The following is a 15,385-nucleotide window of genomic DNA, read 5'->3' as shown; positions in this document are numbered from 1 at the left end:
AGCCAGTTGAATCTCTTTCTCATAAGTGGTAGGGATGTAATGCACTGATAACTCTTTGGAGGTTAAATATATTTATTCTATTGAAAGTAGCTTTTATTATTATGGCATTTGAAAGGAGCAGATATTGTCTGAAATCCTGATTTTTCATTTCTCTGTCTGTTTGGGTTAGGCTTTTTATTATATCTGCATTATGCTTGCCACAGTAGAATATAAGAGTAATCCAGAAAAGGCAGTGAGAAGGAACATTGGATAAACATACACATTTCTTCATAAGGCTTTAAGGTGAAAGTACATGCAGCTTTTTTCTTTGGGTAACCTGCCCAAAAAGGAGATCAGTAATACAGACCATTATTAGGAGCTCTGGGTTTTGTTCCTGTGGTAAAATGACAACAAATAAGAAATTCTGATGAGGAAGCCATGAAATGGGGCAGTTTCTCTAAATCCCTCAGGATTCTCATTCTCTTCCTCCCCCCATTTCATAGCAATGTAGATTTCTAAAAGGAGTAACAGAAACAGTTTATCATGAGACTCTGACCATTCCACACTGAGCAACAATAACAGCCCAGCAGGACTACTTCTAGGGTAAATAATTGCTCCAGGAGATACTTGATTTAGGAGATAGTGATTATTTAATGGAATTCTAAGAAGCCCTGGCCCCAAGTGATTTTTTTTTCCTGTTAGATATGTGCAGCTCTGAGCCAACCCTTCATTTGTTAAGCTAAAGCAACTTCTTTCAACAGAGGATTGGCAAGGTGCATCACTGGGGAATTAGGCCATATCAGGGATGCTGGAGCCTTCATTTCAGACTCTTTGGCATAAATACATGGTTAAGTTTAAAACAAATTCCAAGAGAAGCAACACTGCAGCTAAGAAAGACAGCTACAAGCATCAGTGGGACACTTTCCTGTTTACAGGTGATTCACTTCCAGTCTGGCTCCTATTTTGAAGGGACTGTTCCCTTTTTCTTTTAGGACAGACCAGGGGATTTTAGACTCCTGAACTGGACACCTGAGTTGTATGGTAAAGGTTAAAAAGGAATGTAGCAGTAACCTTCCTGTTCAGAAAGGCAGTTTTGTGTCATCACAAGAAGGATCTGTCCATTAATTATTCACCATTCTTGGTTGTCAGCTTAATCTAAAAATGCATTTTGAAAGAATAAAATAGAAATACAGAGGTCCTTTCCTCATTGTATCTTCCATAACCTTTATAAGCTAAGTCAATTTGGCCCTTAATATAACCAACATGTTTAAAAAAAAAAATTTAAATCTCCAGAACTATTTTTCACAGAAATTCCCTGACAGCTGCATTTGGGTAGAGGACAAAGAGAATATAGAGAGAGAACTCCACCTTCAATTCTTTCCTTGTGCTTTATAAATGGCTTTATATAGAGCAACACACTAAAATTTTTTAAAGTAGATTGCTTGTATGTCGAGCTGAAAAAAAACTGCTTAAAATTATGATAGAGACTGATTATTCTAACTGCTGAACAGCTTTTCCTTCTACAAGGCTCAGAAAGATTCATCTGTACAATGCACCACTGTCACTCAATCAAAGTAGTTTTATAATCCACTTTTGAAAGCAATAATTTCCTAAATTCTGTGAAAAGATCAGTCTTTTTCCTCTCAGAGGTTACAAATTATCCCTGTTACAGCATTTTTTTACTGTTAAAACACAGCTAACTTTATTATTGGGAAAGCAGGTTGAATGGTACCAGAGAAGGCAAGTATAACAAAAAGCATCTGAGGGATATTCTGAATGCCTTGCTGCAGCTGTGGGGGAAAAGCACCTTCCCACCACCTACATGCAGGTAAAGCCTGAGAGAGTGCCCTCCGAAAAACTGTGATAATTTGCTCTTTGGGACTCAGCTTTTATAATCAAGTACATGTGCTACAATTCTATTAATTTTTTTGCAAATTGCATTAATAAGCACATAAACAGAAACTTCTCAAGAGATTTTAAAAAAACAAAATGAAGGAAAAAATCACTTGTTTCATCAATGCCTCTTCTGAGTTCTATCCTTTGCTGCTTCTGTAACAGTTTTTATCTAATTCAGTCAAGCTTTTCACTGTTTTGTGATGAATAGTCTAGTACAGTGATGGCTGATAATAGACCAGGTCTGTATCTGTGAAATGAGGGTAGTAATCTTTCCTTTTTCTGCTTTTAGGCTGGTATTTGATGACAAAGCACTGAAGGAAAAGGGTGTTTCTTACTATTTACATACATGGTAGTTAGGCATTTGTCTCATCTTAATGCTCTGTTCCTCTCTATCATTTCAGAGAACTCTGATACCCAAAGCTCTGCGTCTTTTTTTTTTTACCAGAGAGAATTTGTCAAGGCTCTTCATGACAAGACATTAATATTTATTTTTCTATGAAGCTGACAAAAGTAGAAAGAACAAAACCAACTCCTCAATCCCCTCACCAAACTCTGCATTCAAAATCAGTTGAAAGAAAGGCTACAGAAATTTAGTTTCAATTATTTTAGGCAATGTATCTCCTTGTTTCAGTAACTGGACCCCACCAGTGTACCATCAGGAGGTGAGTAGGGCTGCTTTATAACACATATTCAGGCTAGGCAAATTATCTTGCAAGACTTTTCAAGACATGAGTCAAAGCAAAAGAGGTGGTAGATAAGAGGGATAATAGGTTAGCACTCCAACAGGGCAAGAATCAGCACTGAAAAGGGGAAATGTGCAACAGCTAAAGTTTCCACCCATCTCAAGTGACAAGAAAATTGTCCAACTTCTAATGCAGCAGAGACATTTAAAGATATCTATCATGCTTATGGTACCTCTCTTGGGAATCATGACATTTGTACACAGTTTAAAATCTGATGCACAAAGGTTTTCTGTTCAAGCAGATGCTTAAGATAAGCTTTACTAGACAGAAACTTCCGAGTAAAAATAAAGGAAAAAATCTTTTTGCAATTTTTTATTTCTATTTTCTCCAGGAAATATTTTAACTGAAATATTTTGATTTATTCATCAAATATTTTAATATCAAAGCAAATTGACATGAGACATCAGAGAGTCTCAAGGTTCTTTCCTTATCTATAGTCCAGATTCACCAGTCAGATCACTTTGCTCTAGCCAAGATAATGAGGTATTCCACAAAAAGTCTTCAACCACAAGCACAAATAAGAGAGATGTAATCTAGCAATGAAGCTTCATCCTGAGATGGGAAACAGCATTTGTAGGAGACAGGATCATAACTCACCACACAAGTCTTGAGGCTGAATTCAGTGTTGAATATTAATGTGTTAAATGAAACATTTCTAAACATTTTGTGCAATGTTTATTTCAGTACTGTTTGAGTTTCTTAAAATCTTATTAAGAATGTAAACGAACTCTTAAAAAAAACCAAAAAAGCCAAAACAAAACAAAAACAAACAAAAAAACCCAAACAAACAAAGCAACCAAAACTTGCCCGCAGACCAAAATTTCTAATAATACCTGCCTTTTCACTTAATAAAATTTCTTGCCTCTCAACTTCAGAAGATTTGAACATATACTTTGGGGCTGACTTATGTCAAAAGGTAGACCTCTTACTTGTCTGCAGATTGTGTATTATTCCAGTCCCTATGAGATGGAAACCATTATCAAATCATATTTTTTTCATTTACTTAGAGCAGTATAGCTTTCTTACATTCTACTGCATTGGCTGAATCAGGACAGCAGACACCAGAGAAAATTTTGTATTTAACCTCTGAATTTTTGTACTTCTAGATATTTATTTTGTTCTTACTCAAACTATTTTGAACCTTCTCAACACAAAAACCTCATAAAGAATTTAGGATAGACTTTTACAACTCCTAAAGTTTCTTTTGGTATTTACAACTTACTATGTTAACAAAAATTTTAAGTCAACTACTTTTTCTATATCAATTCTTGCTGTTACCACGGCAAAAGTAGAGGTGGGTAAATAAATTGAGACATTTGAAAAATTTAAAATACTTTTCTCATTTTAATTGAAGAATTTACTTTTAATAAAATAATGCTGATGAATCATAGAAAGGTGGGATTATACCATGGTAGGGTTGAACAATACATATGCAATTCCCCCAAACCATTTTCTAGCATTTTCAGGACATTTCAGTGCTGAATATTTTAGAAACTCTTAAGCACCAAATCACCACACCATCCCCCACATATTTAAAGTGTCCTTCCCATTCAGCAGTCGAATTAGATTTGCATCAAACTGCCCATTTCACTACTATCTTCTGCATTCAGCCCTATTTGGGACAGCTGGGTTTTTCTTTGTGATCTTATGCACTGGAAAGGATTGTGAGAACATGAGGGCTCTATTGTGTTTGGTGGGTCCAGACTAAAGAAGAACACTCAGCTCACAACACAATTGAGTGTCTCACAATTGAGAACACTCAATTGCCAGACAAGTAAAATTTTTGACTTTGACTCTGGGTTAATTTCCTGAACCACAATCTGCCTTGCTTTCCACATCCAAAACTCGTACCAACAGGAAAGCTTCAGCCATAAAGGTAAGAAAGGAAAGTTAAATGATGTAGTAGTTCAACTGTAAAAAACATAAAAAACCTGGTCCTCATGCAATTCTAGACAAGCTGATACTTCTCAGCAGTAGCACACCCTCTCCCTCCTTCACTCACATAAACACTATGGGTTGTCTACACAGAGACCTTACTGAGCAGGAATATAAAGTGATATTAGATCAGAGTGGTTTCTCTGATTTGGAAGTGAATCAAACAAAAGCAAATTAAGGTGGTTTTCTTTTTTTTTTTTTTTCCCCAAAATGAGAAAGGCTTTGCATGACCTTAATGTGGTTTAATTAATCTAATTTACATCAATTAACATCAATTAGCCTGGATTAATTTCCCTGAGAAGACAAGTACAAAATTCAGGTTTCACTGAATTTTGTACCAGCACAATAAAAGTAGTTGATTTTAAGTATATGGTATGATGGTAAACCCAGTAACATTCATTATGACTGTTCACATACCTGAAGAAAGATACAGTTTTAAGTGCTTACAATAAAGCAAAAGCATGAGGGGATAAAAAAAGGATTTTCAAAATGGGTAGTCTAAAGGAGCATAAAATAGAATTGCCATCAGACAAATGAAATATCAATATTGCTTTGTAAAGTAAGTGTTTCTTTATGGCAAGATGGATCAGTTCCATTAACATATGAATAGGTTTTCATAACATTACAGAATTTAAATAGAAACAGTCAAACCAGTGGAACTTATACACACTCTCTTTTAAAACCAATCCACATTGCTTCAATTTGCATCATTGGTCAGCTCATGTGCAGATGTTCCCTTTCACACCCAAGCTGGCTGGTCAGAGAAGTACTTGTTCCAGTTGGAGGTCACCTTTTCCCAGAAAGCATGGGACATCTGAGAGAAATTGAGGCGTGTCTGCTTTAAAGATGCTTAGTCTGCTTGAGGCAAATTTGGCCCTTACCTGAAACACTTAAAACACCCAGCTAGTGCAAGTCATTTAGTCCAAAAGCAGATTAGGGCATATTTCCACAAACCTCCTGCTAGGAAAGAGATAAAAGAATCTTTGGGCAGAAGCCTTTCTACCATCCCTCTGGGACTCAGAAAACCACAGAGTCAGACAGGGCTACACAAGTGTATGGAATGAAAACCAGATTGAGGCTTCTGAGACAGTGGATGATAAAGGGCAAGAAGCAGCAAGTCAAGAAAGATGCTGACATTATCTTGATGTGTCTCATGCTAGCTATGCTCAGAAAAATCACAGCTCCCTCGTACTACGAGACTACCTTACCACTGACCTGTGTTAAAGAACAGAAAAATTTGCCAGACCTACCAGTCTATGGCATAATAGCCTTTTCCAGTCCAGGTCATCCTGACTGAATCAAATTACACCAACAGAACTCAGCAGTAACTGGAGGTTAATCAGTAGAGTCTGGAGGGAATAAGGTCTTCACTTGGCCAGTGCCAGTGAAACAGAATGCCAGACCACAGCCTAGCCAAGCAACGGTAAGCCAAAAATCGACATAAAATCAGGAAAAGGGTTGCACAAGTGTTTCTGGTTTGTCCAAGAAAGAAGCACAAAAACTACCTGATTATGAACAGACAAAGCATGCAATATAAACCTATTTACAAAGGCATAGTGCAGAATTGTGTATGTTTTAGTGAACCTAGACAGACCTGCTCCTTCCAACTGCTTCTCTCCTACCTTTTTGTCTCCCACAGTGTGGGCAAGAGCTTCTGCCATCTGTTTCTCTGGTGGTCAAAAACATCTGCCTTTTTGTCCCCTCACCATTTCACTTGGCCTGACTCCAAGGCAAATAGCACTAGTACTGGCTAAAGCCAGTTCCTTCTGGGTTTTTCCTCCTGGGGTTTTCCACAGAACAGCAGCTTCAAAATAAGATAACCAGTGAGAAGGGCAGCACTTTAAGCCAAGGGAAACACTCTTCCAGCTTGTAATACTTAAAGGTTTCTGCTAGTACAAAGGATTTGTCTTTTCCGTATCAGTTCCCTTTAACCACAAGGCAAATATGAACAGTGACAAAATGAGCGAAAGAGCAAGTTGAAGATGCTAAAGAGTCTGTGGAGGGAAGAAAGACCAACTCCTGAGAGCTGAGGACAGCAGTTCCAACATGATTAATACATGCATAGTCTTGAATGTAAGCACTAATGGCATGCAATGAAATTGAGCTGTCTAGGGAAATCAAGCAGGACACACTTTGCAACACCACAGCCTTCCTCTAGAGTTTAACTGTCGTGTTTACCACTAACAAAATCCTTTCTCCACATCTCAGCACTTTCCCTTGGTTTTCTCACAGTTAGTCCTGTATCTCAGGTGAGACAAATCCAGGGACCTGCTTACTGAATGTGGGTGTAGCTCCATAGAAACCACAGTTACTTCAGCTTTCACAAACATTACATGATAGAAGTTAGAAGCATCTTTGTCTTGCTAAGCCATGCAAATATGGACTGTGCTTTTGTCCTGCCTGACCTTTGCAGTTCAGCCCTTGGGAAAAGGAGAAATTTCAGAAAAGCATTGTGGTTTGTGTAGCATTCCTTTGTGACTCAAACTTTAGTGTACCAAAAAAATTACACTTTTGAATAATGATGATGAAAAATTTTAGGAGTCTTAGTGATTGATTGCTTGCATGTAAAAACTTTAAATTTTCCACATTTATTCATGAGAGGGAGGATGTCATTCCAAAAGATACAAAGCTCCCTCCCCTCAAATAAACAAAAATTAGACTTTTTTTTTTTTGCTATCAAGTGGCAAAACCACCTAGCAGAACACTCACTTAAACCTCTTAGGGTATCACCATTTACAGTTCCAATTTATTTCCTTTGTGAGCTAGTTTATGTTTAATAGAATTTGACACTCCTAAATGCTCTGTTGAAACACTATCAAGGTACAAAACTAATAAAGATAATTACCCTTGCAGAGTGGAAAGCACTTCTGAATGGACTCATTGAACCAGACTATATCTGTTGCAGAAGACTTTTTGAAAACACAAATAAAACTGCTACAGAATGCAGGCTATTAGGAAAAATTCAATATAATCCCTTGTAATTTACATCTTCTACATCACAATTTAGTCCAGGAGTTGAAAATGCAGTAGTGAGTATGATTCAAGTAGTTACAAAAGTTTAAATATAACAGGCCATGTATATCTACGTAAGAAAAGAAAGGAGGGAAAAAAAGAATATATCAATGTGCTTTCTAAATAACTCTAAATAAGAGAAAAGTACATATCAGTGTCTTGCATGTTGCCCTGGCATATCAGAGAAAAATGCCATGGGCTGATTTGCAAGCTATTAAAAATTACCTCTGTTAGTCACGTAATGCAAAGAGATGCCATCACCTGCCCACCAATTCCTGTCAGGGTTGAACTCATTCATTCTTCCTACCTCCTTGACAGGTTGTGTTTTTCTTCTAATAGCAACCACTAAACATGACGGATATCCTCACCCTCCTTGCTTTGTCACTCATCCTCTCCCTGAACTGAAGTTTGCCACATGGGAGGAGCAAGCCCAGCCTGATGACTGGCACATTTAACATACGTGGTGGTCAAAAGATCTGCTGATGGAATGAGCTGCTTTAACCTCACAAAGTTAGTGGAACTAAAACATTTTCAATGCAAGCGGATAACTAACCCATCTTCTCTGTAATTATTCAAAGCAGTCAGATTTGTAAAGAGCAGTAAACAATTTTGCTGTACCAGCTGACTTGGATAAATTGGACAAAAAACTTAAGCCACCCAAAATTTTGTTTATGTTTGTTTGTTTGTTTTGTATGTTTGTTTATACACCTTGTGATTTTGAACTACTGATCTATGTTGATATCCAAATTGATTCAGGTAGTCCTTGTGGATGAGGTTAAGCCACTTCTATTGGGGTACCAAACTTGCACCTGTACTGAGCAGAATCACTTTCCCCAGACCTGCTGGCTGCACCCTTGCCAGTGCAGCCTGTTATGTCCCAGGCCTTGTTGACTGCACAGGATGCACTGCTGGCTCTTGTTCAACTCTCCCACCAGAAACCCATTTTCCTTCAAAGCTTCTTGCTGTTGCAGCAGGCTCATGGCCTCTGTAGCAAGGGATTATTTTATCTCTGGTCAGAATTTTGTTGTCTTAAAATTCATGGGGCTTATATCATCTCATTTCTCCAACCTGCCAATTTCCCCCTGAATAGCAGCTCTCCCTGCCAAAATACTGGTATTCTCCCCAAACCTGATGGGAGTCCACTCCCTCTCATCATCCAGATAATTAATAAAAACACTCAATAACATTGGCCCCAATACTGATCTTTGAGGGACAGCATTGGCAACAAGCTGCCAGATGGGGCTTTGTGTTGCTGCTGATAGTTCAGCCAATTTTCCAGCCACCTTATTATCTGTTTATCTACTCTACATATCATCAGTTTGGCTGTTTGGAGATTAGCAGACCATATTAAAAGACCTTCTAAAATCAAGGTATGCACAGCATCCATGGATCTCACCTTATCTACAGAGCATTCCTTCCTCACAGAAAGTTGTCAGTTTGGTCCTGCATAATTTGTACTTGGAAATCCATTCTTCCTATCCTCAGTCAGATTTCTCCCTTATTGGAATTGGATTCCAATAAGAATTTGCTCCACGACCACCACAGAACTAAGGTAAAGTTGACTTGCCTTTAGTTTCCTTCCTCTTGCGCTTCTTGAAGATGAGTGTGGTGCTGGTCTTTTTTTTTTTTTTTTTTTTAAATAAACCCTTCTTAGTTGCCATCATCTTTTAAATGTGTTAGAGAGTGGCCTTAAAATTATATTGCTGAGCTACTCAAATGCATTTTATCTGATCTCATAGAGTTGCCTACACTCAATTAGTTGAGGCACTCGTTACTTTATGTTCTTGTAGTGTGGATAAGGCTTCACTTAGGCCCTGCTAATAAAACCAGGAACTTGATGGCCAGTGGACAGAACGTGAGGTGAAAAAAAGTTAACTCAAGGACTGAGCAGGTTTTCCCTGTCTTTTGTCATTATGTATCCTGGTCCATGGAGTAGCAGGTTCACACTTTTCTTAGTTTTTATTTTGGTGCAGAAGTACTGGGGAATTTTTTGTCAATCTTCACAATACTTGTTAGTTTAAGCTCCAGCAAATCTTATTCCATCAGAGTACATTGGGGTGGGTTTTTATTTTGAGATAAAGGACACATGAGCACACATGTACCTTTGAATCAGTGTTTAAGTTCTGTTAGTTCAAGAAAGGAAAGATTTTCTTTATTTTTCATACATAATTAAGGAAAGCTCTTCCACCTGCCCACCACTATTAGACCTTCTTGGTTTTCTCTGTGCTTGTTCAGCTTCCTTTTTGACCAGCCCAGTAGAAAGGTGAAAATGGAAAGAAAAACTCCCTCAAGAGATGTAAAAAGGGTGGCTTCCAAACATATATCACCATTGTGTACAACGGGGAATCAAACAACTACCACTTATTTCTTCATTTAAATGATCTGTTCACTCATCTTACTATTGATTCTTTTCTTTTACGGTAGGTAAAATCTGAAGAAATAAGATGATAATAGAATGTGCTACTGCACACATACACTTCACATCAATGCTTGACGTCCTGCACTATCCAAAGCTATTAAGTAGAAGCCTGAAACTGTAGTCAGTCTTGCATAAAGAGTTAGAAATGCTGTACTCTTTTTAAAATCAATTTACCACTGTGCTCACCATGGTCTCTGGAGAGAGACATTAGGCCAGCCTCAGAAAAGGTTATTGAATCATTGCTTCTTCCACAATGGTTTTCAATTACAAAAACAGGGCTCCATTTTGCAAATCCTTACTTGTGGCCTGTACACGAATGCACTACTGCACAGAGGATGAACAGAAAGGATTACCAAATAATGCATGAGGTCCTGTTGACTTCACAGGGGTCAAGCACTTGACTTAACTTTCAGATTTCCAGGCTATGACCTACAGCAAGCAGAAGGAAAATACCTAGAATTGGATCTTTGTGACTAAAATAAAGCAACCAGTGAGTCAAATTGTAACATAGTCTTAAGAGTGTTTAGGAAAGAACACTTCACACTGTACAACAGATTTGCTTAGAAGAGTTGACTCACTGCCTTTTTTGAAAATGAAGAGTAACCACGTGGTTTGTATAGCTGGGGGTAAAAAGACCCATTCAACAGCCGAAGTGAAGTCTCATGTTCATTATTATTGTATCATATTCTTCTAGTGCCTAGAAGGTGCGTGGTCCTTCACAGAAAAGTGAAAGCAATTTTGAAAGATGCAGAGGGTCTAAATTAAACTTCCCCAATGGATAGGAGCACAAAAACTCCTACTGCAAATACTGTTATTTAGGCAGGTCTGTGTGCTTCAGAAAGCAATAAAAGGGAATGAGCACCTTCCTGATCTATTTGCCAGGGATTTCTGTACAAGAAATAGGCAAGAAACTGTTTGTGGAAAAAAGACCTGGGGGACAAGGGGAAATTCATGGCAGATAATACATAGCAGCAGCATAAGAGTGTCCTTACCCACAGCAGTGGGATTGAAACTTCATGATCTCTAAGGTCACTTCTAACCCAAAATATTTTATGACTCTATGATAAGTCTTTTGATGAGGCATTCACATATAAGGAATGTTAAGGAAACTTCCCTGTCTGACCATTCAGAAGGCACTCTGGCAGTCACACTCCCACTACTGGATACTTTCACTGGGAAGACTGAAGCCCCTTTGCAGTGGGTGGCTCCAGTGAGCTGATGGGTGTGACACCTGACTCCCCACTCTCATGCAGTCAGACCAGGCTTCCCACAGCAGAACCTAAAACCTCTGGATCCATAAAGCAATTTATTCATGGTGTAATAACACAGTAACAGCTCAAGTTGCTCATCCATGCAAAGTCTGACATCTTCTCACTGAGTCAGCAGCTCCTGCCATGTCTCTGGCTGTCATGTCTCCCAGCTGGTGACACAGCCCTTTGTTATTGCACATCCCCGTGCCCTTTGCTGTGCAAAGAGACAGCAGCTCAATCTGCAGCTTGTACACCTAGCTGCCTGCACTCAGTGTATTCCTCAACGAGGTGAAAGTTCAAAGTAGGAACTACTAACAAGGGAGTTCTAGCAAGGTATTACACAAGTGTCAGGGCTGGAGGGCAAGGGGACACAATAACGACCAGGTAACAGCTCTAAAAGACCATGGGAACAAGATGTAAAACCTGCAGAATCTTATCTCTACCAGGGTTTATGATTTAACTAAAGGTTTGTTGGGCAAGACTTTTCCTTTTCGACTAAAAAAGGGCTACGGAGCACAGGGACACCTATCCCATTACAATCAGCAGAGGCAACAACCAGGGAGGCAGGTCTGGGGGACCTGAAGTCTTTAACACAAATAATGGAATATATCAGCTAAAAGAGGACAGGTATGCACTATTCCATGAGTGCCCAGCTGCTATTGAAAACAAGCTTAAGAAGGGAGTGTCACACTGAGGGTAATCACAGAGAGGAAAAAATTTGTTCCTTCAAAAGGCAGAAGAACTATGGCACAGATTAGGCACTGAGTCTGACAGAAATTTCCCTCAATCAAAAAAATTCCACAGGAATTTTGTTCTCAGTCTCACATACTGCATGCACAGATATGTAAAAAGAAGGAAAATAAAGAACAATGACTGCGGAGTAAGGCGGCTTTTTTGCAGTATTTAACCTAAGCACAGTAGTGCAAAAAAATATAGGATGTCATGACTCATGTGGTCATGAATATGTTATAAGGGTGACACTTTCATTAGGGGAAATCAAACCTAGAGTTTTCCTCAGAGACTGCTTAGACAGAAGAAAAAAATTGTCATAAAATACTTTAATAAACAAACTCATTGTGAAATTATATTGTTCCATCCCTCTATGGAGGGCATTAATGTCAAGCCCATTCCAGAGACAATGGAAAGGTTCACTTCAACATTTCATGAGTCTTACAGAATAACAAAATCAGCCCAAAAATTTCCACTGGTAATTTAAAAAGGATGGTGGAGAGGGAAAGGAGTTGGAGGACAAAGAGTCTTGAAACTGTAATATGTTAAACAAATAGATGCATCCTACACTTGTTAGGACTCTACTGGATGTTGCCTGTATGGTTTAATTAACAATAACTATCCACCCCCTGTTTTGCTGCTAATGTAATCTCAAAAGCACTACACTAATTCCACTTGCAGATTTTATGGTAACATTTAAATTAAAATACTCTGAGTACACTTAACTACACATTCAATGCAGATTTAATGAGGTGGTTATAGGTTCATTAAGTAGCAATTGATTATTAACTCTTTGCTGGCCTATAGATGTGAATATTTGGTAAAGAATGGTGTATTATAGAAAAGACAATCTGCCTAATAAGCTAACTTCTTAGTTGGCTCCTTAACTCATCAGGCTAAACCATTTTTTGTGTGCATTCAGTAGTGAACACAGGGTCAAAGCTGTGGCAAAATGCCTATCATTTTCACTATGAGCAATATGTTTCATAATGTGATGGTTTTGTAGTGAAAGCAGATTTTGTAGCAAGCGGATTTTGTCCTCACTAGGAAAACTATTGCCAAATTAAAATATATTGGTAGTAATAACATTACATTTTCTTCCACTTTATTGATCTTGCGATTACAGCTGGAAAGACCCACTCTAACTCACGTGCTTCAAAAAGTGGTTCAGGAAGAATAAATCTAATGGAAAGCCAACATAACATGTTTGATAGCACAACTCAGCCCCCAGCAGACAAGAGCAGTGCTCTGCCACACTCATCTGCTCGGCTCAGGGTGGGTTCCATACTTAGTGACAAATGACAGGGGAGGCACTTGTTTAAGATCAGGATGATATTAAGGTACACTCAGAAGTGGGGCCCATTATGCAATGTGTATTACTGCCCATCACATTCTCATGTTATCTGCGATTCAAAAAACACACAAAAAACTGTTCACTTTGTCCTTAATTATTAATAATCCTACTTTGCATGTCTTTGTTCTCCTTTACTATTGCCAGTGAACTGGGAAGCACCACTTAATATGTTCATTCTCAATATGTTTTCATGAAGAGGGTTTGGAGAATTCCAGTTTCATCATTCAGACTCAACAACACTTCAGATAATTTCTTCACTGTTGTGTGATACTAAAGTTTACCAGGCTTCAAGGCTGATCAAATCTACTTTAACCCAAGTGGTAAAATTTTAAGAGCATTTCCCAGACCAAAAAAAGCATTCACCTGACCTTTTAGCAAGATATGTACATAACAAGTAGGTGGTACTCTTTAGCATTTCACCTTACAGATAACACTATATGCTTGAAAGCAGCTTATTACCAGTGCCCAATGTGCTCTGCAGCGATATAGATAATGCTATTTTTTGAATCTTGCTTCAAGAACTGAATAAAAAAGAAGAAAACAAAAAGAAGAAAAGAAGAAAACAAAAGCCAATTGCACTGAAAAGAACATGCTATAACTTTCAAACCCTGCTGTATATTCCCCAAGCCTGACATGTTCAGAGACAGCTGAGGGACATATAGAGTTTCTACCAAGTAATTGAATGGCTTTCCTCTAAATTTCCTAAGAACAAACTCTATTGATTACTGGTTTAGCCAGCACAGCACCAATTTATTTTGTCCTGTTTCATAAAAACAGAAACAAAAGCCTTCCTCTTACCCAGTTGAAGAGGTGCACAGGACAGGAGCTTCACAGCTTCATCCTCATAATCTGCTTTCTCCAGTCCACAGATCTGAACTGAGGCTGTGTTGCACTACTAATGGAATAATCAGGCCCCTCACACCTAATAAAGTACAACTTTATTAACTTAATTCAAGTCATTCCCTTGTGCATGTGCAATTCTTGAGCTCAGTTATAATGACTTTAATGAAGAAAGCAAATCTTTTGCTAGTTAAATGCCAAACGTGCTTTTTCCTTCAAGTTTTTCTTCTAGTTTCATTAACAAGCTCCCTTTCCAAATAGCTGCGTGCATGTAAACAGTGAACTCGGATCCACATATCCAATTAAAGCACCTCATACAATCACAGCATGCCTTGGGATCAGCAGTTCAGATATGTTTTTTGAGATTACTGGTATAAAGCCTAATTCCTTCCCCTGAAATAGAAAAAAAATGATCATTTTACATTCCAGATAAATTAACTCATTGCCAGAATATCCTTCTGAATTGTTCCAATGATAACGAGCAGGACAGACATCCTAATATGCTAAGAGACTCTGCAAAAATATAACCCATTCTTTACATTATACTTAGTAGGTTCTCTAAAGTATAGAACACTTGCAAATACTAATTGGAAAAAATGCTCTGGAAGTAATCACGGAATTTGGGATCCAAATCCAGACCTAAGTTTCATGGCTAGCTGCAGTTAAAACTATGTGTTAAACTAAAAGTGTCATCCCCTGATTTAACAGTCAGTAGGTTTTTTGTTTCCCAATGAAAGAAAATATTAAAAAAAAAAAGCTTGGTTTATGAACAGAAGAAAAGACACCCAAACACAACAGCAAAGGCAACAAATAACCAGCCACCATTTTAAATATATTTTGTCCAAACAGATGTCCTAAACTGAACCATGCTTGTTGAAAGAAGCCATTAGTCCTTTTGTATCCTTTCTTCTTGGAAATAAAATCTGGGTTTTAGCTGATCTGACAAAGAAAGAAGACTGAAAACACCCTTATTTTGTTCCTAGCTTTATTTCATGCTTTGTGGATACACGGTTAACATCCCAAAAAGCTTCTCTGCATCACACTTCAATAAACTTGAGATCTGTAATAAAGCTTAAATTATACTTTACTTCTATTAAAACATTTTACTCCTCTGTGGATCACATCAGCCAAACTCATAGATTAGCATAGGCAATACATCTACTCTGCTATGTAGAGTAAATGGAATTGGTAAACACTCACCTGTCATATTTGTATATTTCTGTTTATG

The sequence above is a fragment of the Anomalospiza imberbis genome, chromosome 1, assembly GCF_031753505.1.
Source record: "Anomalospiza imberbis isolate Cuckoo-Finch-1a 21T00152 chromosome 1, ASM3175350v1, whole genome shotgun sequence".
Lineage (NCBI taxonomy): Eukaryota > Metazoa > Chordata > Aves > Passeriformes > Viduidae > Anomalospiza > Anomalospiza imberbis.
The sequence above is the reverse complement of the archived record's forward strand: the minus strand, read 5'-3'. Positions refer to the sequence as shown.